Source organism: Zalophus californianus, chromosome 12, assembly GCF_009762305.2.
Source record: "Zalophus californianus isolate mZalCal1 chromosome 12, mZalCal1.pri.v2, whole genome shotgun sequence".
Classification (NCBI taxonomy): domain Eukaryota; kingdom Metazoa; phylum Chordata; class Mammalia; order Carnivora; family Otariidae; genus Zalophus; species Zalophus californianus.
The window spans coordinates 48,413,877-48,439,361 of NC_045606.1; the positions used below are offsets into that span (position 1 = coordinate 48,413,877).

At 37.3% G+C, this 25,485-nt stretch overlaps 1 protein-coding gene and 1 pseudogene across 1 annotated transcript in view; one reads left to right on the forward strand and one right to left on the reverse strand.

The window, feature by feature from the left end:
• Positions 1 to 25,485, reverse strand: part of CRPPA (CDP-L-ribitol pyrophosphorylase A) — a 294,956-nt gene that overhangs the window by 221,177 nt on the left and 48,294 nt on the right. The gene's annotated exons all lie outside the window — the stretch shown is intronic.
• On the forward strand, positions 13,733 to 13,860 carry LOC113912124 (annotated as a pseudogene).

Consider the following 25,485-nt stretch of genomic DNA (forward strand, 5'->3'; position numbering starts at 1 on the left):
CTAAGCAAATACTTAAGGAAAATTTACCAGGCATTAAATACCATAGGCACTGAGAAGGAGCAGAAAGGCTGGGGAAAATCACACAGGCAAGTTTAACACAAGGAGATCCCAGGCATATCAGAGGTATGCTTATAAGCTGGGATAACTGAAGAGAACCATCTATCATGTCAAGAGATTATTTTCTTTTAATTGATTCATTGTGTAAGTTGCAGAACCGGAGTTCAGTGTAAGCAGTTAAAACTTTAACAATCTGCTTTAAACTTAAATTAGACATTACCTGAACTCCTTTACTGACTGGAAGTACAGTTTTAAAATTAACCCACCTTCTACACAACTTGTACAGTAGCCTCTTTCTGTCCCATTCCTTGTAATAATTTAGCATCTTCAGCCTTGTCTCTAGTTTTCTCACATTTCCCATGATAGTTTAACACCTTTACAAGTCTTAGACTTTGCAGTGTAGTTCCCTCAGCACTAACTCTTAACTGACACATTATCTATGAAACTCTGTAGCTTCTTTTTTTATGAACTCTGTTCTTTCGGATCTCTGTCATGATACAAGTCATAACTTAGAGTGGGAATTAAAGCTTCCTCAACAGTAGGCCACTGAGGTGAATACTAACCTAACCCCCAAAAAGCTCTTCATCAATAAAATAAAAAGACTGCTCTGTACAACAGCATGACTCTCAAAATTATGCTTTATTGTAATAAGCCAGACACAAAAGACTATATACATCTATGATTCCATTTGTATGACATTCTAGAAGGCAAAGAACTATAGAGACAGAAAACAGGTCCATGATGGCCAAAGCCTGAGAATGGAGAAAATGAATTCACTGCAAGTTTGGCCATATGATTTGCATTATCCAATAGGAGGCAGAAGTGACAGTGTCCCAGTTGCAAATCTAAGCTCTAAGAAACCTTGCGTGTTTCCCCTCTCTTATACCTCTGCCATCTCCATAAAAGAACATTCCTGGATAAACTGCTGGTCAAAGGGTGAAGAATGGGAAATTGTCCAGCCTATGTACACCTGCAATGTGAGGCAGAGCTACCCCAAAACAGAGCTATCTAGCCAAGTCCAATCAGAACCTCTGCTAACCTACAGATACATGAGCGTAAATTGATTAACATCGAACCACCATGTTTGTAGATGTTTTATTACATACCAATGATACAGCAATGGCAAACTAAGTTATTGAAAAAGTTACAAATTTACCAACAACTAGGAAGACTTTGATGAATAGTCTATAGTATATTAAGCAACTCTAAGTAATAAACTGCAAATACATGTAACAGGAGTCTCAAAGACGTTGTACAAAAAGTCAGAGAAATATTACAAGTATGATGACTCTCTTTACAAAAATATCCAAAACCAAGCAATATTTGGATACTCTACTTATATGTTAAGACTATAGAGGAAGGCAAGAAAATTATTAACACAAAATTAAACACAATAATAGCAGGGAAGGAAACACAATCAGGACAGAGATGCAAATAAAAAAGAGCACACTGAAGATACCAAATAATATCCTGGCAATGTTACCCCTCATAAGCTGGATGATGAAAACAAACACCTTTTTGTCTTTAAATCAGTCTATCAAATATATGTAATACATCCTAAGGAATGTATTACATCAAACATGCATATTAACACACATCTCCACAAAAGCCTTGCTGAGCAGAGAATGAACTAAGACCTGCATACCTGTCCCTCACCCACAGAGAGCTCAACTGTGGACCCTGGGCAGGAGGAATTTCATAGCACAGACAGCTACAGACTGGAAAAAAATTATTATAGCAGGATCACCTGGGCACACTAGAAGGTCATCTAAGACACCTCGATTGCACTCTTTCTTCTCTAATAGATAACATCCTATTCTAAGGAATTTTTTTTAAAATCCCCTTAGCCTACAAGGAGTTGAGATTTTATTTGTTATCAACAGGTATCAAACAAGGGAGTAAAACACAGCCCAGTAGGTAGATCACTTTCTGCACATTCCCTGCATGTTCTGTGGATTGCATCATGGATCAGCAGAGTATGCCACTGGCAAACAGCAAAGGCTCCAGGCCATCACACTGGCCTTTGATGTGCTTAGGCCCTTACGTTTCATATACTACACTGGCCCTTGCCTCTAGTACACTCTCCATTACACAATCTCTAACCTCATTTTCCTTGTGTAATCTGTCCACTATATAACAACTGAGTTGTCAAAAAACAATTCTAATGTTGGCCTCACTTTTATCTCAGTAGTGGAAATGCCTACAACAATGTAAGGTTTTCAGTATTTGCCTCAATTTGCCTGTTTTTATTCCCATGATTAGGACATCATCAGATGACACACTGTATACTTGAACTTGTTTTGAATATAGTACAAATATTGGGTGCTTACCCTGCCTTACCCCCTTTTTTTTTTTTAAAAGAAAATGCCTAATCCACAGTCCTAGCTAAAGCAGCATCAACCTTGTTTTATTTCCTGTCATTTCTTCCATCCCCAACCCCATTCTGCTGTTCAGTCTATTGCTGTGGACCTATCCCCAGAGTAGCCAATCAGATGATCCATGGCTTATGATCTGGGTAAACAAATACAGCAGAGTAAATCACATTCCATCTTCAAGAAATTTGAACTACAACATAATAAAATAATCTGCAACTTGGGTAAGGAAACCAAACCTACAATGGCACATGTTCTTCTTATGGCTGAAGAGCTATGGCAACTAAGACTCAGGTTACAGGCAACAGAAATCATAAATTAAGCAGAGGAATAGCAAAAAAAAAAAAAATGGATTTATCATAAAGCAACAAAACCCTGGCTCTAACAAAAGTCTCAACAACTTGCCAGTTACTGTTACCAACTTTATTTTTCCAGAAACTTACAGGTCTTTCTTCAAAAACTTTGTCTCTCTTCTCTGCTAACATAAGAGATAGGGAGGTTCCCTGGACATTGGAAAATTACAGCAACATTAAGAATTATTATTAGATGTAATTACCTCAAAATTCTCTGGCAGAACTGGGGACTGTGTAACCACAAGAACATCACTGATGATCATTTGCAAATATGGCCAATTATCCAAAAACCTTTTCCAAATCAAAATGATGAGTATCAGACTGAAACTCTGCAAGAGTGCACTGGTACTTCTTTCACAATACATGTGAAACCTGCAGTCTCAGCTTAACTTCGGCACGAACACTGATAGCATCATCTACCATGTTTAATGGTTCTAGAGTACCTTACATTATCTGAGGCTCATAGGATTTCATTTTTAAATGTAAATAAACATATATAGAACACATCTACTATACAACCAACATCACAAGGAATAGTACTTACTCCTTTTAAAGTAACACGTTGGTAAAATATAGTGGACTTGGCAACTTAAAAAGAAATGATAATCTGTCCAAAAACAGAAATTTAGTCTTTATGCTCAAAAAACATGGCCTAATAATACTCTTTCATAACAAAGATTAGAATACATATTAAGAAAAACCAGAGGAAAAACAAAGTTCAGCGACAGCACTAAGAACAAAATATAGGACTCCTACCCGCCCCCAGGTCTCAGTCCTCTGAAGGAATTGCATTCCCTCCTTGATTAATAATTATTATTCCCTGAGTGTTGACAGTTATTCCCTGCTATTCAATGTAAGCAAAAGCACATTCTTTCCCCCAAAGGATTTTCATGATATTAAACAGACATCTAACAGACACAGGCCTAAATTAAATACAAAAAACAAAACAAAACAAAACAAACCCAGCTGATTAGTTTTCATTGTGAAAATATCAAGAGTAGGAGGAAACATATGTAGAGGCTAAAGAAAGAAATCTCTTAAAATATGGATGTCCTAGGATCAAAATAGATCATCTGTTGTACAAAGCCCATCACAGAGGTACTGTTTCTCTAGGGAATCCTCATATGAGAAGATTTAAGAGTCATCAAGTCCATTATGAGCTAAAATTATCTTAACTTGGGACCACAGAAAAGCTGAAGCAAAATTCCTGGAAAAAAGTGACTAACCTATGTTAAATCTATTTCATTAATTTTGAATGTTATGTTTTGACGTTAGGAGAGAGAGAGAAATTCAAAACATACCTGAAGAGTTCTTTCCCAACCTTGTGGAGTTTGTTGTGTGGGTTTTTCCCCCCACAAAGTGTGCTTGTGAGAGATTTCAGAGTGGTAACAATGGAGACTACAAACTCTCTCTTGATCACTCATATGCACAGCAAAAAGATGTAAAACATCCTTCCTGATGTAACTCTAAATTGGACCAATTTGGGACCAATTTTGTCTAGTGCCTGAAAACTACCAAATCATGAAAAAGCCATTTTATCCCCACCACCACCCCCTCCGGCCAGTACCATTTCTGGATGCCTTGCTGAAATGTCAAAGAAAAATAGGAGTTTGAATCTCGATGTCATTCTAGGTTAAAATAAAGTGAAAATAAGTGCCTGGCATAGGACCTTCCAGTTCATTTTCATGTTTTAACTTAGTCCCATTTTTCCTGAAAGAGTAGAAACATTTCATAGCATCCTTTCAATCATACACCTGAAAGAAATAGTTTTCCTTCCTCATTTCCCATAGTGGGGAGGTCGCCAATTCACTCCAGGTGATATTGATTATCTTCAAATAGATCACAGCCTTGGGGAAAAACAAGGGAAGGTGGCCAGGACTCAACGGTGTCAAGTAACAAGCATCCTGAATACTGTGGTTCTGAGTGCATCTTGTGCAGCCAAAAAAAAAAAAAAAAAAAAAAGGTACCTGCAAGGCAATAGCTGCTGGAGATAAGTATGCGCTCTCCCCAGGGTAAAATGATTTCTTTCTTTCATATATTCATTTAATTCAAAATGTTCCTTAAGGTAAACAGTGTTTTTCATCTTGAATTTTTTATGTCAGTATATTTATATCATTAGGTATGTATCCTTATCTACATATAATTTATCAATATATGCACGAAAGAGGAAGGGGAAGCTCCTTGGCTCAGTAATAAAAGTGCAACCTATACTCATTCTACCTGACTCTACACAGAAGTGGAAATTCAACACAGCTGACAGGGAGTGTCCCATCACTAACTCAAAATGCCAGGCCATATTCACCACTGTGCATTGCTTTTGCCTCAGGCTAAGACACACTCTGCATAATGTTAGTCTCTTCTCAGTTCTCCATAAAGTTCAAAGAGGCTTCTTGTTCTAATGTCACTCATCTATTTTTAAAAGCCACGTATGTATTTCATGTTAGACGATAATTAACCACACTCACCATAGAACCCTTAGTGGGAGAAAACATCTTCCAATTCATCCAGGATATTTTGAGGGTTTTTTTTAATGCCCCCCCTTTTTTAACTTTATTCAGTCTCCTGAGAGATTCTAGAACCCTGCCTAACTTTTAACTGAAGGATTTATATATCCTGCATATTACATTGTGCCAATACTACGGTTAAATGCAGAAAATCTAAATAGACTATATTCAGAGTATGACCAGTCTTGCTTCAAATTCTGTGAGAAGCACTAAAGCACTACACCTAGATTAAGTAGTAATACTCTTGCAGACAATTCTTAAGTTGTTGGTTTTTAAAATCATAAATACGTAACTCTCTACCTATATTTTGTTGATGAAATCCTCCCTGCTATGTTTTGAGAAAACAGTAATTTGGTTGTTAGGTTTTTTTGTTTTTGTTTTTTTTTTAACCTTTTGACCCCCTTCACTCATTTCTCCCACCCACCCCTCACCTCCTACCTCTGGCAACCACCCATCTCTTCTCTGTAACCATGAACTTGAGTTTTGTTTTTAAGACTCCACAAAGGAGATTTTCTTTATTCACCATCTATAGGCACTTTGGTTGTTTCCATATATTGGCTATTGTAAATAATGCTGCAATGAACACAGGAGTGCAGATATCTTTTTGAAGGTTTTCCTTTGTGTGTGATCAATACCCAGAAGCGGAAGTGCTAAATCATGGTATTTCTTTAATTGAGCAACCTCCATATGGTTTTCCAATGTGGCTGCACCAATTTACATTCCATCAACAGTGCAGGAGGATTCCGTTTTCTCCACATCCTTGCCCACATTTGTTATTTCTTGACTCTTTGGTACTAGTCATTCTGACTGGTGTGAAACGATAGCTCATTGTGGTTCTGATTTGCATTTCCCTGATTAGAGATGTTGAGCATCTTTTCATGTACCTATGGGCCAGCTGCAGGTCTTCTTGGAAAATGTATTCAGATTGCCCATTTTTTAGATACTTTTCTATTGAATTTTAGGGGTCCTTTGTATATTTTTGATATAAATTTTGATATTACCCAGACACATGATTTGTAAATACGTCCTCCCATTCAGTAGGCTGTATTTTGATTTCGTTTTGTCCCCTCAGGGTATAGAAGCTTTTCAGTTTGATGTAGTCTCACTGTGTTTGTTCTTGTTTTGGGGGTCAGATTCAAAAAAAATCATTGCCAAGATCAACGTCAAGGAGCCTACTGCCTAGATTGGCTTGTAGTTTTATGGTTTCAGATCCTATGCTCAAGTGTTTAGTCCATTTTGTGTATGGTACAAGATAGTGGTCAAGTTCTCTCCTTATGCATATGGTTGCCTAGTGTCACCAACACCATTTATTGGAAAGACTGTCCTTTTCCCTTATGTGCCTGACGTCATAAAGTGACCATATGCATCTTTGTATTTCTGGGTTCTGTTTCATTGATACTATGTGTTTATGCTGATAACATAGTGTTTTAGTTACTATAGCTTGTTAATGTAGTTTGCAATTAAAAGCATAATGACTCCACATTTGTTCTTTCTCAAGACCTCTTTGGCTATTCATGGTCTTTTGTGGTTCTGTACAAATTTTAGGATGATTTTTTCTATTTCTGTGAAAAACACCATTGGAAACTTGATAGGAATTGCACAGAATCTGTAGATTGCTTTCAGTATGGACATTCTAAGTATTGATTCTTCTAATCCATCAGCAGAAAAATCTTTCCATTTATGTTTTCAATCTCTTCTCTTATTATCCTAGTTTTCAATATGTAAGTATTTCACCTCATTGGTTAAATTGTTCCTACATATTTTATTCTCTTTGATGCAATTGTTTTTAGTGTGTAGATTTTTCTGTTAGTGTATAGAAACAAGTTTCTGTGTTTTGATTTTATATTATGTAACTATTGAATTTATTCATTCTAATAGTTTTTGGTGGACTCTAAGGTTTATTACCTATACCACGTGATCTGCAAATAGTGAGTTATTTTCTTCCTTTCCAGTTGGATGTCACCCCTTTTTTTTTGCCTAATTGCTCTGGCTAGAACTTCCAAAACTACATTGCATACAAGTGGGGATAGTGAGCATCCTTGTCTTGTTTCTGATCTTAGAGGAAAGGCTTTCAGCTTTTCATCACTGAGTATGGTGGTTTATGTGGGCCTGTCATCTATGACCTTTATTATGTTGAAATACATGTCCTCTATAAGTCCTCCTTTCTTATCAAAAATAGAGGTTGATCATGATTTTTATACTCCATTTTGTTAATGTGATACATCACATGGAGTCATTCATAGATGGTGACCCATTCTTCCATCACTGGAATAAACCCCCCATGACTGTGGTGAATAATCCTTTCAATGTGTTGTTGCATGCAGTTTGCTAATATTTTGTTTAGGACTTTTGCATTATGTCCATCAGAGATACTGGCCTATAATTTTATTTTCTTGTGGCATCTTTGTCTGGTTTCCCTGTCAGGGTAATTCTGATTTCATAAATGTGTTTGGAAGATTTCTATTTTTTGGATGACCTTGAGAGGGGTTGATATTCTTTAAAAATTCATGCATTCTAGGGGCGCCTGGGTGGCTCAGTCATTGAGCGACTGCCTTTGGCTCAGGTCATGATCCTGGTGTCCTGGGATCCAGCCCCATATTGGGCTCCCTGCTCGGCGGGAAGCCTGCTTCTCCCTCTCCCACTCCCCCTGCTTGTGTTCCCTCTCTTGCAGTATCTCTCTCAGTCAAATAAATAAAATCTTTAAAAAAAATAAAAATTCATGCATTCTACCAAATATTTAATCTAAAACTGCTTTCAGAATATTAGATCCTCAGATTGTATATACTCAATATTTAATTGAAAAAGACAATACATTTACTTCAATTTGAAGGTATTACACATAAGTGGAAAATTAACTCCTTAGAGGTACTGCTTCACACTGTGCCTAGTCTTCTCATTTGTAAACTGCATAGAATGCAAACCTACTGAAAATCCTGCACACATGTATACATGCACAAACACAAAAGCCAGGGATTTTATAGTCAGATTAAGCCTAAAATTATGTATTTTTCTAAAAGAATCTCTTCAGTTATTAAAAACAAAGGCCTAAATAAAATTTAATTCCCATTTGGTTACAATCACAAAAAGACATAGAAAGGTCAGGTATCTAGAAACCATGATGTAAGCCACAAGTATAAGGGATACTGCATTAAACTCTGTGGCATTTTCAAACAGATTAGACCAGAAAATGTTCTTGCCTGTTTCAAAGGGTTTCAATAGCTTTCCCTGAATTTACAAACCTAGAAATGGTCCATCCCCAAAAATCAGGAGCTCAAAATTCTATTTCAGTTTCCTGTAGCTTTCTTTCTTCCAAGTGATAAGTTCTATGAAATCATATTATCTTAAAGACAATAAAATGCACCAAATCATTACACATACACACACATTAAAAATTGCCATTTGTCTGGAACTGTGCAAAGCATTAAGAACTAATTCACTGTATTCTTAAAGTTCTATAGCACCAATAAAAATTTTATTTTGTCAATTTATTAACTCATTTATAAAAAGTATGGTTAATGATACAGCTTAGCATAACTAAGTACATTTATATTCTCCAGCAAAGTATGTTAAGATTGCTTTTATCTCAACTTGTCACCACTAATCACCTATGCATATCTTCCCCGTAACTTTATTTGAAATATAAAGTTAAAGTAAGTGAATAAAATTGTCCAGAGGTGTACTGGTTTCTTGTGCAGAAATGTACTTATTTCTCAGGGTATTGCTAGCAGAAAATGCTCCTTATGCAATTAAGTTTAGGAAATGCTACCTTAAACTTTAGCAACTTCGTGTCTTTGGTTACTAATATCCATTTTTAAATATTCAAGTTGGTGATATTATGTCTATTACTTCCCAAATATATTTTATCATGAAGCCTTTCCCCAAGAACTTACCTTAAAGAATATTCCATGGAACACAGGTTAGACAATTATGATTTAACCCTTCCAAGTTCAGCATTTTCACTCACTCTTTTTCTACAGAATACACTCAAAGTCCCCACCCCCTTGAATCAGGCAAATCATATGTACTTAATGATAATTAAAAGGCAAAAGTAAGCACAAATGTACATTTTAGAGAAATATAGTTCCAACTTAAAGGAAAAGACATTTAAACAATGTGTATTTAGTATCAAAATATAGTTAATAAGTAACATGATGGATATGGCAAGTAAATAGTATATGGTCAATAATCAACGTTGGCATATTTGGCTCTTGCATATTTGCCTTGACAATCCTAAACTCAGACATCTGAGACAACAGTCACGTAAACAATCAAGTAATACTGTTATTTATTGAGGGCACTAAATCAAGTAAATATAGTTACTTGTTGAGGGCACTGTAATTCTTTTTTCCATAAAAGCAACAAGAACATTGACAGATATTATGAAAATTAACTTTTTCAGAACTCTGAAAATTAATCAAAGCCATGTGACAGTCTATGGAATGTTTGTTCCAGTAGCTAATGTTGAATCTTGGTAAAGAAAAAAAAACAGTGAATATTGTGCCATTTTAACTTACCCTGTTCTCCCCAAACCGCCCCCACCCCCCGCCAACAGCCTCTTCTGACCATGACTGCCATCTTGAAAGCCAATACGCTACATCCACAGTGAAAAACAGAAGCGTAGCAGCCACTGGATAAGGCAGAACAAAACTGAAGCTTCTCCAAATTCTAATCCCCAGGTAGCTGCCAGAGTTTTACCCCTTCACCTGTCTACAAGCTACATGCAAAACCTAAGTTCCAAGGTCTGTTTTTATTTGACTTAAGTCAGAGACTTCCAGTGAATGTTTCCCTGGGAATGTACTAAAAAGTATCAACAGTAATTGCTTATTGCAGCAGCTGCCTCATGTGGTAACAACTGAGGCAAACAATAAGCTAACCTGAACCATTAAAAGGAAAAGCTGAAGAATGAGATATCCATACAAGGCTTTGAAAAGCTCAAATGCTATTCCTAGGGATCTAGTAAAGACCATGAGCATGCATAGGGTTGCCCACATGCCAACAAAAGACATGAGAAGGTCCTATGCTCGCTCTTCTGACTGATCTAGTGCTTCACAAGCAGAAAGTGAGAACCAAGCCAGAGTTGTGAACTGCTTCCCTGAGCACAGCCAGTGTGCCCCTACACACACAGACACTAGGCAAAGCAGGAAACATGGTTTGTTCCAGATACTTAAGGAAATCTCTTCTCGTTAAGTGACCAGTGAACTATCCTAGCAGAGACTTCTCTACTATGTCATATGTAGCCAGTGAAGAATATACATACTACATAATTCAGGTTAAGTCATTTAATAAATCAATAGTAGAAACAAGTATTTTCAACAGCAAACTCTAGGGGGATGGGTTCGAATTTCCAAAATTGCCATATTATTAAAAATGGCCAGTTTTCAACAAAAATTAGCAGATATGCCAAGAAACAAGAGCATACGTAAAGAAAAAAATCATACAACTGTCCTGAGAAAGACTAGACTTCTGACTTACTAGATAAAGACTCAAGTTATTTTAAACATGTTTCATGAACCAAAGGAAACCATGTCTGATGAACTCCCTTAAGGAGTGGCAGAACATATTCTAAGCACTAAAAGAAAAAAGACTGTCAACCAAGAATTTTATATCCAACAAAATAATCCTTCATAAATGAAGTACAACATTCCATGTAAGCAAACAGCAATAGAATGTTTTACCAGCCAGCATGGTCCAGAAGAAACACCAAAGGGAGTCTTCGAGGCTAAAGTGAAGTAACAGACAGCAACCAGTAAAAGTAACTACATACAGAACTTAATACAACAAACAACTACATTGTACCCTTTTATCTGATTTAGGAAGAGCAGTAATTATCAATGAGTATTGAAGGGTATACAGTGTATGAACATGTCATTTGTATGACAATATAGCACAAAAGAGTACAGAGAACCCAGTATTGCTGAAACCTTTGTTGTTAAAGGAAAATATAGGAGAGACCCACACATTTGTAGGCAGCACTCAACTCTCATGGTCACCAGTATGGGAACTATAATGTCATTCTCAGCCCTTTGAGATTTATAAAGCATGTAGAATTAGCCCATTTTATATATCAGAAATCTACTTTCTAATAGTATAAGCAATCTGCTTCTGGAGACAGCATTTACTTAGGTTATTTCCTTACAGAACCCTAAACATTTCCTTGAATCCTCTGCACCAAGATATAAAGGTTTTGTTAAAGTGTTGCTAAATTCACTTCCCTCTAAAAATGCTTCTTCAAAATCCATTGTACAATTTAAGTGTTCTGAGTGTTGTTTAATAAACACTTGTCGTAAACTACCATACCAACATGAGACAGAGTAATACTTTATTTCAACTAAAAAGAAACTTGTTCTATCCTTTTTCCAATTTTATTCTTCTTACTCTTTTGTGCCAGTCTCTACCTACTGATAGGAATGCTATCAGCTACAAATATCCATGGGCACTCACATGGACCCCAGGAAGCCTCCCACAGGCATCTCCTGTCTCCAAATCAATGTTATGACCAGACCAACCCTGGCAATTCTTAGTAGGATTCCAAGACACCCTTCAGCAACAGCCATCAGGAAACTTGGGGCGGGGCGGGGGGGAGGAGGAGATAAAACTTTATCACTTACAAGACTTGGAAATGATACAGCACACCCAGGACTACATAGCAAGGTCACAGGTAGAAAGCACGCATGCAGAGGTCAATGTTTCTGATGTTTTGGGATCAAGTATGGGAGCCTAAGGTTTTGGAGGCTCACTATTCATTGGTGAATTTGAAATGTAAAAAGAATTTAAAGCACAGGAAGTAAAAAGTGGCCCTAACGGTCGGTTATCAAAACCAACCAAGGTCTCTGAAGCAAACACAATGAACAAGACAAAGTCCCTTATTTTCAGGGAATAAAGGTAACAAACAAGTACACAAACCAAATTATTACAGATCAAATAAGTACTACAAAGGAAATTAAAAAGGGAATCAGAAAATAAGGAGAAAACACAGGAAGGCTTCATAAGGAGTTGACTTTTAAGCTGTGATCTAAAGGATGAAATTAGGCCAGAGTATAAGAAAAAGCACTTGTGTCAGCAGAAAAAAAGATATGTGATTAGTCAGACTTGTAAAGCTGCTAATACCACAAGAATGTTACAGGTTCAGTACCTATTTTGTTCAAGCCAAAAAGTTCATGGTAAGAAGAAAAAGTAAAGAAGTTAAAAATAACTTTTAAAAGAAAAGCAGAAGCAACATCTAGTATTTGTTGACTAATGAAGATGTAAGTAGTGGTCTTAATTTTTTCATGTCCTTGTAGTAGAAGGATATACACATGCCTTTGCAACCATCTCAAGTGTGAAGTGTACCTGCCCACTGCACTCATGTGGGGACTGGTCACATGGCTTCCCTTGTCCAATGAGATGGGAGTGGAAGTGGCACTGTGATAGATGCATGCCTATTGCTTTTGAAGAATCACATCTTTCCACTTCTCTTCTAATTTCTGCCATTGCTCTAAGAAATTCTCCAAGGTAGCTGCTGCCCCTTCAGCCTGGACTCAAGAAACACACATAGAGCAAACCTGAGCACAGCCCTCAAGCAGGGAACCACATATAGAACACCAGACATAACAACAACCCAGTCAAGCCCAGCCTAGATCAACCAACACCCAGCCAATCTGCAGACAGGCAAGCAAAAATAATTGATTGTTGTTTCGTGCTAGGAGTCTTGGGAATCTCTGCACCTCACAACAACAGACAATCACTTCTAGTATGAAGTACTGTACTAGAAAATTTCACATGGGTTAGCTCATCCCAAGTTCCCTTTGAGATAGGGCTTCAAGTAGTATCTATTTAATCATTAAGAAAATGAGGTAAGGAAACAGATTGGCAGAGTAAGAACTAATATTCAAATCCCAACAGCATAATTTCAAAGTTTGTGGATTTTTTTTTACTGTGATAGTCCCCCTTCTCATAGTTGGCTTCAGTGTATTAACAAGCATTAACAAATATACCCTTATCCTGTTTCTAGTCTAGCATTTACGATGTCAATTTCAGAAGAGAAACTGAGAACTTAATTGGGGTCTCCTGATTTGTTTTTCTTCCTGCTCTGTCAGGATTTACTTTACCTGGGCGCAAACTAAACAGAGTACCACCAAACCTTAATACCACTTTAAACGATATCACTGTTTTATCTTCCAGAAAATAGAGTCAAGACACAAGCAGCTGCACGAGGCGGGGGGGGGGGGGGGGGGGGGTAATATAATTACACTGTTTATCATTTACATTGGATGAGAATAAATTTTTTTAGTAAATTAAACATTTACAATGTCTTACAGAAAATAAGAGGACATTTTAATTATACAATTTGATAGTTACAAATCCTCTTGAAAAATTATGCAAGGAAAGATGTTCCTTTTAGAACTAAAAGTTAATAATTTCACCTGAATGAATAAACATGGTGACTATAAAAAGTAAAATTTACTGAAGCTTTGCGCAGTGGCAGTATCGTAGCCAATGAGGTTTATCTGAGGCGCGATTATTGTTAATTGAAAAATAAAATTTACTGAACTGTATATTGAGTGCTACATTTTGATTTTTTTCACATAATATTATACTACTTTATAGACCACCAGGACATGATGTGACATGATTTGGAGTAGGGTTGAAAACAAAGGGCATTTATGCATTCCAAAATCCATCAAAATCAGGTATGCAGTAAGTAGACTAGCCTACTTCTAATGAAAGGGAAAAATATATAACTTCCTTATACTCTTAATACCATTTAATATTTTGTGGTAAGGAACACACAGACTGCACCAATGGTGTAACCTATCTTCATCAGATTAAGGAAGGCTTTGGACATTTTTTAACTTATAAAGAAACTTCTGATTACCTTAAGGAAAAAGAAAAGCATCTTAGACGTTTTAGTTATTCTAAGATGACCAAAGCATCTTAGAAGTTTTAGTTATTCTCAGAATTAGATAATAAAACATTTATTCCTTGCATTTTTCTCATTACCCTGCAGACTACTATGGTTAAGAAAAAGGTGTGTTCCCAAGAAAGGAATTTAGTATTAAACACAAATAGGGTGTTTCCTGAACCTCCTTCACTGAACTCTATCAGAAAATAATGGAGTTAGTCATCCTATTTTCTTCCATTTCAAATACACTTATTCCCCTAAGGCATGCGTATTTAAAGCATACTCAACATCAGAACTAACCCACTAAGTTAAACCAAAAAGATGAAAACCAGAGATAAAAAGACAGACAATATGCTAATAAAAACTGAACTGCTGAATATACTTCCAGCTAACTTGCTAAGGAAATACTCCAGTCTTTTCATTCTGTGTTGCTAATCTTATTGAAAACATATTTGTATAAGTAATTATACTTTTTATAAGTAGGATGTATTAGAATAAAGCATGACATTGTTGTAATTATCAATTTCAGGAAACGTAACCAGTATTGTAGTGATGCCACAATTTGGATCTTGGGTTTGCCATTTAACATATTTCGACCCTGTGCAAGTACCTTAATTAGAAAATAGGACTATATCACATACTATTTATTCTGCCTTCCATAAAGTGTGTACTCTGTGAACTAGCAGTTTCCCTTTCCTTCCGTATGAATGGGCAATGCCATATTAATTTAACCAATTAAGTGTATTGTAGGGTGAGGCAGAAGAGGACATTTTCAGTCAGTTTCAAGTGACTGTCTCTAACTATCTTAAAAACACATGTACACTTCTCCTTGGTCAATCCCCACTCTATACAAACTCCCAACTAATCGAGCAGTAAAGAACAAATGAAAATGCATGCTGCAGAAAAACAGAAGCTTAGACACAACAGACACCCAAATGAGAACTGCAATCCAAAGAAAAGGGCAAGTGGCTCTAAATCAAGCAACAGGGATTTACTTCTTTTGTTCAATTAATAATGCATTTTAATATTTAATTGCTGTTTTAAGAAATCTAACATTGAATAGAAATATGTGGCTAAATCTGTTTTAATTCTGTAAGCTAAAATATCAGTTATTACTAGAGCTTTATTAACAAGCCAGTATTTCTGTCACTGAAATCTTTTGAAATTAATGGTCTCAATAAAGTGGGAAATCTATTTTAAAGCAACGGTTTATTCTCTAACAATTTGGAATATCCTTGTCATGATTCACCTGGCAAATGTCTCTACTACTATGACTTCTCATATACTTTGCATCATTCCATCAGTTCAGTGTGTTTGGGCTGTATTAATACTTTATACTAGCTTAGGCTTAAGTCACCAACCAAATGACCACTGGGTATCTTTTCGATCTCTACTCAGTTTTTCTTAATAGATAATCATTGCCATCCCCAGTCCTTTAACAGTTTCTGAACTGTAAAATCAGAGCCAAAAAAAAAAAAAAAAAAATTTAGACATCTAGTCCAAATCCTTAATATTTGAATTATTAGGCCCAGAAAAACTAAAAACTATGCCCGTTATTATTCAAGGACATAGAAACAGAAGTAGGGCATTTTCGACTCCCAATGTCATCATTGTTTCTGACTCCTTCCATCACTGGGCAAATAGGCTTGAATAAGAAAGGTGTATTAGGATGCCAGAGTGGCAGGGCAGGCAAGCCCAGCAAAGAGAATACCCACTGGAAGAGTGGCTTGAGTAGGTATCTGGCTCGAGGTCCAAGTTCATTTAGTGGTACAGTACAAAGATTTGTGTTCACTGATGTCCTCAAGGCACTACTACTGCCTCTGTATGATTATATTACATAATACATAGTCTCAGATCAAAATTTCTGACCCCAGTTACAATGGCTGGCTCAACAACTTCTATACCTTTATCTATTTTCAATATTAAAATATAACTGCAACCAGAAAAAAAGTTTCACAGAAAAAACTTCACATTACTTCCAAATCTATCTCAAAATTATGGAACAAAGAAAAAAAGCTTATGTAATTAACCACATCTACATGTGAACTTTAGGGACTGAAGCAATCAAACCAACGAACAATGGAACTGCACATAATACATAGCTTTCATTAACTGTATATTACTTTTAGATGTTTACTTCTCAACCCAGCCCAGACTATATTTTCCCCTTTCATGGACAAGAATACAAAGACTCCAAGGAGTATAGCAACTGACTAGACAACGCATAAGTTGTTAAAACCAGCAGAAAGTCCACTGTCTTCCCCATTTCTTATTCTTAGAACAGGATGATTGTGATAGATTAACAGCCACAAATTCTTAGGGGAGGGAGGTCTGTTTTGCCTCTCCTTAAATATATTGGCTAGCTTCTAACTGCTCTGAGTTACAGAGTAAAATAGAAGTACTAGTTTCCAGGTATGTACCCAGGCCATAACAAGACTGGCAGCTTTCACCCCAGTATCATAGAAGACAATCTATTCTCAAGTTCACTGTTGACCACAGCCAATAGATTTCAATCTAATTTTATCCTGGATGTTTTTCAGTCCTCAGTTTTCCCTGTATTCTTTTTTACATTTTCTCTATTTGTCTTGAAATTCATCAGATCTCATGCATTATGTCAAGGTTTTCTTGTAGATTCAACATTTTTTTTTCAACATTATTTTGAAATCCTATACTACTGTTTCCAACATGTCGGTCTTTTCCTAATTGACTGATTCTCTTAATTTAATCACCTTTACTTTTTTTTTTTCTGAACAGAGTAATTTTGAACTATAGAGTGGGCACTGTAGACCCGTGTTACAGACTGTAGATTGTTTCCTCTTCCTCTGAAGGGTGGCGATTGTTGCCTGGTAAGCAGTCTCTACTCCTAAGATGTGGTCCCTCTGGAGTATTAATAAAAATCCAAAGGTATTCACTAACTCTCTTTAACATGACAGGACTGCAAGCTCCAACTCTGTCTCCTCTGGGGTGAGCACCTGCCTAAGTGTCTGGTCATCTTTCAGTCTTCCAGTTCATTTCCCCCCCTAGGTCCCTTGGAATACTGTCCCATGTATGCAGAGTTCTGGAGTCAGCAAAGGCTTTAAGCTGTTATATGCACATATGGTTCTGCCCCCTCCTCTGTGTCCATTCTAAATTTCCTCAATTCCCAAATGCTCTGGGAACCCCATGTTCAAGCTCTAGCTTCTCAGGACAAAAGTTTTAGCTTTCTTCCTTGACACTACGGGGATGGAGAAGTTGCCGCAGGGACAACAAAAACTGTATTGTTCACTCTTCAATAAGGACTTGTACACTACACATAACTTGAACAGGAAAGGTTTAATATAAACTATTATTAACTGTATATGATAGTTTACTAACAATTAATAAAACTCTTTTAAAAATCTGAGGAAATAAACCCAAGGAAGGAACAAACATAGAAAGGGGCCCCCACTCTCCAAGGCTGAAATTCAAACTCATTTAAAAACATCTGGCTGCAGCCCACTGGATGGTCAAGAAGTTTAGCAACCTGACCTGGGCCAGAGATGGTGCACCATCAGCAAGCCAAGGCTGGGATGTCAGAAAACATGGGCTAAAACTAGATGGCAAGGGACCTAAGGCTGATCAACAGGGTACTGCACATGGGGACCACCAAGCTGGAGTCTACTGCTGGGCCAGGGAAGTAAGGCTGGCAGGCACAAAACCACACACTGGGACTGGACAAAAGGAAAACCTCCACTAGGGTGTCAGCAAACAAGAGCTGGCAGGCATGGAATGGAGGGCCACAACTACCATCAGAAACTTGCTAGAGAATCAATACCACTCAATGCTGCACACAAGCATGCTAATGGCAGCTGTGGAACCAGCAGGAATGCAAGCATACCAGAACCAGGAAGAGAAACGCCTTCCCCCCCAGTGTCCCTTCAGCACTGTCCACTGAGGAAACTAAAATGTTCTTGGCAAAGAAGGACGCCCATGGGACATAGCAAGACAGTAAAAAGTAGATCTAGAGAGGGCAGACAATAAATTAAGTGGCACCGTATGTAAATGAGGATCTTACCCACGGTTGATTCCCTTCAAGGGCTGAATCTCTTTCATTTCCTGCCTACTTTTAGTAGCTAATGACTGCCTTCATACAATGGTATCTATCATACGGGTACACATAACAAATATATCATTTCTCTTTGTGTCTCTTATTACATATAGGTAGCATAGCTTTTATTTTTTTTTATGTACGTGAGAGTTGGTCATTTGAACTATTCTGGCATAAATATAAGTCAAAAGCTCTGGATAATGATATGATGTTGAATCTAAAGAATACTTTGAGGGCGCCTGGGTGGCTCAGATGGTTAAGCGTCTGCCTTCGGCTCAGGTCATGATCCCAGGGTCCTGGGATCGAGTCCCGCATCAGGCTCCCTGCTCCTTGGGAGCCTGCTTCTCCCTCTGCCTCTCTCTGTCTCTCATGAATAAATAAAATCTTTAAAAAAAAAATAAAGAATACTTTGAGCAGAGAAATACCACTCTTTTAATGTTTCAGACTACTGTGAGGTTTATGAAACGTATGGCCATTTTGGCATTCAATGGTACACGTTAAGTTTCACTAACAAACACTTACCCAAGATATTCTCAGGGAAAAAAAGATTTCTACTACTCCAAAAAAAAAAAAAAAAAAACCCACAAAAAACAAAAACCTGAGTTTACTCAAACACATGAAATGGCCTCCTCAAATTGGCCAGATAATGCCAAAGTCACATTCTTAGCTCATAATTTGAAATACTCTCAAGATGTTAAAGTCCAAAAAACTCATGTCCATAAAATGAAACTTCAAAATCATGTGTCACTATTTTTATGTGTTAAAATCTATAAAGTTTAAGTACATGTTAAACGACATGTAGTTCGAAGGGACGGATTACACAAAACTCACTCGGATTGGGAGTATTCTCCATAACAAAGGTTGTTCCTAAATGCCAACTTCAATATTACATAGTTAGTAATCTTTTTTATGTCGTTATATAGGACTTCAAAGTTCTAGCAGCAGACTAATAAACCACAACCCTGTGGGAACCACTTGAAAGCAAAACTTTCCTTCTAGTTCTTGTGGCAATAATTTGTGAAACAATAAGAAAGCTGTATTACAAAATCAAGTAACTCTGGCACAAACACCACAGAATATTTTTATAAAAGGCTTATGTGTCTTCTAAAAATGTATTCCTATGTCAACAAGGTAAGAAAATTTAGCAGTGCTCACCACTAAGAGTTGGCTGTACCTCAGAGAGGCAGATAAAGTGTGGACACAACTCCACATTTGAATTAGAGGATTTATGAGTCTGGCGAGCAGGGGTACTGTAAGTGATCTAATCCCTTGTCACATAGGAATCAGACCTTACACAGGCGTCAGAATTGCTGTGGAAGGCACAGACTAAAGGACAGGGAGAAGGAAGAGAGTCATCATCATCAAGTAGTCAATCTGACAAGCCAAACCTCCCTGGACACCAAAGGGGGACTTTGAGGAGAAGTCATGGAGAGGTCTGTGAACAACAGGTGCTCAAGTGTAGCTACCACCTCAGTGAATCTGCTGAACCAAGACTGATGATGGTCAACAGCACTCATGGCTAGCCATCATGAGGAGGAGCTAGATGGTGGAATGAGATGGGAAGGACAGTTTGGAACCCACCAGATACAATTTGTCTGTCAGTCACCTAGTCTGACAGCACAAAGACCTTATAAGGCATATATGAGCCTACCTAGAAGAATTGGTAGAAGAAAAAAATAGAAGTGGGAAGGAGAGAAATAAATCACGAGAAATTAAACAAATGGGGAGAAGTAAAACTTTGGAAAGTGTTTGGTAACTCTCCCGAACAGCAGGATTGTGGATGTACTTTAACTTGAGCACTACAAATACTGCACAGATCATGGTTTTACTAGTAATGGAGAGGTGCAACTTGCTACTGTGGTTTACAGTGAACACTCATGAGGCAAACTGATGGTCAGCAGCTATCCTCAGGGAACAAGTCAGCTCCTTCCAACTCCGCAAGCTTCATCTTTAGATCCTTTCCTTCCAACTCACTTTTCTTCCTACTTTCTTTTGTCTTTCACACACTCTTCCCCTTTAGGATCTTTTAATTTCTATCCCTTCCTCAGTTTTCCATTTGTTAATCAATTTATGCCCTTCTCTTATCCCTTCCCTACTTTTCCTTTCATTTTTTTTTAAAGATTTTATTTATTTGAGAGAGAGAATGGAGAGAGAGCACATGAGAGGGGGGAGGGTCAAAGGGAGAAGCAGACTCCCTGCCAAGCAGGGAGCCTGATGTAGGACTCGATCCCGGGACTCCGGGATCATGACCTGAGCCGGAGGCAGTCGCTTAACCAACTGAGCCACCCAGGCGTCCCTACTTTTCCTTTCAAAACCCCTTATAACGTGAGGTTTCTTTGGAGACTCTTCATTCTGAGGCTCTCCCTGACCACCTCTTAATTCAATCCAGGCCCAAGTCAACATCCATCAAGGCCCCCCCCTCCACTCCTTTAGCACACTAGAGATAAGGGATAACAAATGGGCAACTCTAAAAATAGCAGTAAAACTTCTGAAAATTCCAGTGTTTGTGGATATGAAGAAAAGACACTTTTTTTTTTTTTTAAGATTTTCTTTATTTGACAGACAGAGACACAGTGAGAGAGGTAACACAAGGAGGAGGAGCGGCAGACAGAGGGAGAAGCAGGCTCCCCGCCGAGCAGGGAGCCTGATATGGGGCTCGATCCCAGGACCCTGGGACCATGACCTGAGCTGAAGGCAGATGCTTAACGAATGAGCCATCCAGGCGCCCAAGAAAAGACACTCTTAATACAATTCTGTATTTGCTTTTTTCCTTAAAGGCATTTTTACCCTTTCACAATAAACAAGCACTTTTCAATATAATATAGCTTTTCAATCTCCATTATAAGAATATTTGAATATTAACTGTCTCCACAGTGAAATCTATGATGCAAAACAAAAAGTACATATTACCACAGAGAACACCTGTCACTGGTTGAGTCCTCTGTGTACTTTATGTATGTACGTATTCATGAAAATAAATTACCTTCTAAAATTCTCTCAAAATAAAATAAAATTCTCTGAAAACATAAAAGCTGGACTGTTAGGAATAAGGCCAGGTCTGTAAAGAGATTTTAAAATGTAGTTTGTGTATCATTTCAGAATATGATCTACACCAATTCTCAAGAAATGGATTTATGCAGTTTGAAAAGCTCCTTAGTAGGAAAATCTATTTCATAAAGCTACAGAAAAATATTTCCTATTACCTAGTAAGAATTCTCTGGACCAATCTGAAATTTTCATCATATTCCTAGAGACAGCATCATTTACTACTGAATTTCTTTGTTCAAGTTACCAGTTTTTTTCCTTTAGCAACTTCCTAATTTGTCATTAAATACTCCTAAGAAATAGATTTTAAGAACCTAAGAACCAAAGAGTAAACACCTAGTTACGTGGAAAAGTAAAAATCAAATATACAAATATTTATCTTAACTCTCTCACACTTCTCACTTAATGAGCTATAAGTTATTATCAATCCAGACACACACATTTCAGTATTCATATGTACAACTAGTTTTTTAATTTTACATACTGACAGGCACCTACATTTAGACATAAGTATAAATATGTACCATATGTAGTCAACACAACTTTATACCCTATCCCATCAACATCCAATCATGAGCATTTTCATGCTCCACTGTAGCTTCCAAAAATACAACTTTAGGTGACCTTTAAAGTTCTTAACAAATGTCTGCTATTTGATTTCTAGAAACACAGAATGAGAAGCTCATATTTACAAAAATGCTGCCAATCACCAACTTTAGACAAATATTCACCCATATTTCCCATATTTTCAGATGAATTTCTTAAAGGTTTCAGGAAGCATTTATAAATATACAAATACGTACATGTATATTATCCCCATTCTCAACTCATTTACATTAGTATCAACATACCTAGCATTAGGTATCTACATATACATAAGTATGTGTATGAAATTCTTTCATTGGACAGTATTAAGAACCTAGTGCAAGCCATGAAGTCTTCCAGGTGCTACAAGACAAAGACCCTGAACTCATGGAACTGACATACCATCATCAGGAAGCCACAAGTACTTAGCAAAAATACAATTATGTAAAATAGTGGTATCTGATAAGGAAAACTGAAACAGAATCGAGGGACATGATAGAGAAGGTTATTTTACTTAAGATTATCAGTAAAGGCTTCTTAGGAGGTGACATTTGCACAGGGACGTAAATCAACAGTGGGAACATTGTTCATACCTAGACAAAGTGGCCTCGAAGAACCAGTACATAGGCTTTTTTTGTATATTTATATGCACACACACTCTTGGATATCCTTTTCGTTCAAAAAATACTTACTTGGGACTAATATACCAGGCAGGTTGCTATTAACTCAGTAGCTTCCCAGGACTCAGTCTAGCAGGAGAGTTAGACATTTTATACACCAATTCCAAGGTAATTTTTCCATTTTAATTTTGGTGCTGGGCAGGAAAAAAACAAACAGAATAGGGCACTAGGAAACCTGTAGGGAGTTGGCCTAATCTAGTTGTGGGTAGGGGAATGGAGGGGGACAGGAAAGGATTGCCTAAGTGGTAATTTAGGCATTATCTAAAGGATATGTAGCAAGGTAGGAGAAAGTCAAGTTCCAGAAAGGAGGAAACTCAAATGAGAGGATGAAGGAAAGCAGACAGCAGAAATGGTGGGGGGAGTAACAGGCCAGCAGGTAGACATACACAATGTCATCTGGACACCTATGACCTCTCAGTATTATTTAATTAAGAAAGTCATGTATAACCTCAACCTTCCTATCTTCCATTTTTTTTCATATCCTATTAAGAGATTTTCTTCTACATATTTGAATTTTTTATGATCTTAATAACAGCCCAATTTTTGCTCAACTCCCCATAAATGGGTAATACTATGCATTCTCTACAGGAGTTCCACACAGACAAATTAAACCCTGGATAATAAAGGTCTTCTATTTTGTTTTTAAGCCAAGTTTTTAGTCATTATTACAGAAATGCCCATAAATAGCCCTGGAAGACAGATTTTTTTTCCTTTGGGCTTTTTGTATTTTAGGCTAAATAGAAGAGAGTAAGAGCAAGTAATTACCATTCCCAACCTTCTCTTTCCTCAAGCCTTCACATCTCACCCACCTCCCTATCAGCTGATGATTCACTCCCTGTATCAGTAAGACAATAAAAAACAAAGAGTAGACAAACTTCACAGCCTCTCACCAAATCTATTTACAACCTTACACACATACTTAACTATTCCTTCCTATCTGTGTGGATGACTTATCCATTATCCTGTTCAAAAATCAATTCCAAAACCATTAATATGCTATATCCTATCACTTCTTAATATGGCATCACTTTTTGCTCCCCTCTACTAAATCATTCCATCAGAATATCAGTATGTTACATCATCCATTTTAATTAAGCTATCACCTCCTTCAGCCACCCCATCTGTTTCTCTGCTCAATATTCATGGAAGCTTCTCCAAAGGGAGGCCCTCCTTTTCTTTGGTAAATCAAATCCACACAGGTTTCCATATTGACCATGGTCCCCCAACAGTGGTCAGCTCACATTTCCAAGGCTTATGATCATTTCTATTTTTTAAACCAATATGCAGCAATTACTACAAATGCTCAATTTTGAAACATGTTTTTCACTAGGCTTCTGTTACATTACCCTATAGCCAACCTCTCTTGTATCCTCTTAGCTAATTCCTCCTTATCTCCTGTGGTAGAGTAAGGCCCCTCCAAGATGTCGGTGTCCTCTTTCCCAAAATCTGAGTACATTAACTGTTATGTCAAAGGGCCTTTGCAGGTATGATCCAATTAATGTTTGTGAGATGGGGAGACGGTCATGAATTACCCTGGTGGGCCTGACACTGAGAGTCTTTTAAGAGGAAGGCAGAAAGATCAGACTCTCCCCCATTAGAATGCAATCCTCACAGAGGGAATCAAACAGGACAGCAACATAGACTCCTGAATTTCCCTCCTCCCACAGATGTACTAAATGTACAGCCACACCAGAAGCAATTTAATTTGAAAACTATCTAGAACCCAGCTAAGTGACTTCTACACACTTGTCAAGTGAGAAAAATGCCTACATCAAACCAGTCAGAGAAGTTGGAAACTAATCCTAAACTACTGTCAAACCAGCACAGCATCATACAATCAGGAGGACACTCCCAACTCACAACTTCTCCCTAATGATCAAAGAGTTTGTATCACAAATCTTTAAGACCCCCATGTGACATACAGGATCCTGAGACATCAAACTCTGAACATCTATTAAGCTTGTGGTCACAAGGCCCAGAACACTACATTACAGCAAATTGAACAGCAGTTTTTTCAACACTCATGTACATATAAGCACCAACTGCAGCTATCCCTGTAGGGATCAAACAAAACCGAAAGAAAAGGACTCATTTCAAGGAAGATGGAAGAGAGGAATTAACTGCAAACTTCACAGGCTATGCCTAAGGAGTCTGGCTTTTAATATAGCACACTGACAAGCTGGCTACTCTTCTCTGTAGACTGGGAAGCCAGTAGACATTTCCCTCATTCCCACCCTCTAGACTGCTTCGACAATAAAATAGTCACCAGTATCTCCCTGGAAGAAGCTGTACACATATTTAGGTGCCCCGAATTTTGCAGCTGCTTCTTCAGATGGGACCCCAAAATACCTAGAAGCTCTGATAGCCAACAGGGCATGCATTCATCAGTCCCAAAGGACCATAGCAAATCCAGCAATTTTTCAACATACCACAACTTAGAGGATAGAGCCAAACCAGTTCTAAGAGGAAAGTTTATAGTGATAAGTCCCTACATTAAAAAACAAGAAAAAATAAAATTTTTTTAAAAGGAAACAAGAACAATTACTTAACTTTACACCTCAAACAGAGAAACAGTAAGCTCAAAGTTTGAAAGAATAAGATCAGAGTAGAATTAAGTGAAATAGGGGATACAGAAAATAGAAAAAGATCAATGCAAGAGCTGGTTTTTTTGAAAAAATTAGAATAGAGAAACCTTTAGCTAGACTTACCAAGAAAAGAGAAGTCTCAATTGTAAGCAAAATACCTAATACTTTAAGTGATAACACAACTACCAAAGATCATTGCCCTGAACAATTATATGCCAATAAATGGTACAACCTAAAAGAAATGGTAAGTTGTATATTTCTAGGAATTTACCCATGACTGAATCAGAAATGGAAAATCTTAACAGAATGATTACCAGTAAGGAGAATCCATCAGTCATCAAAAAGATCACAAACCCA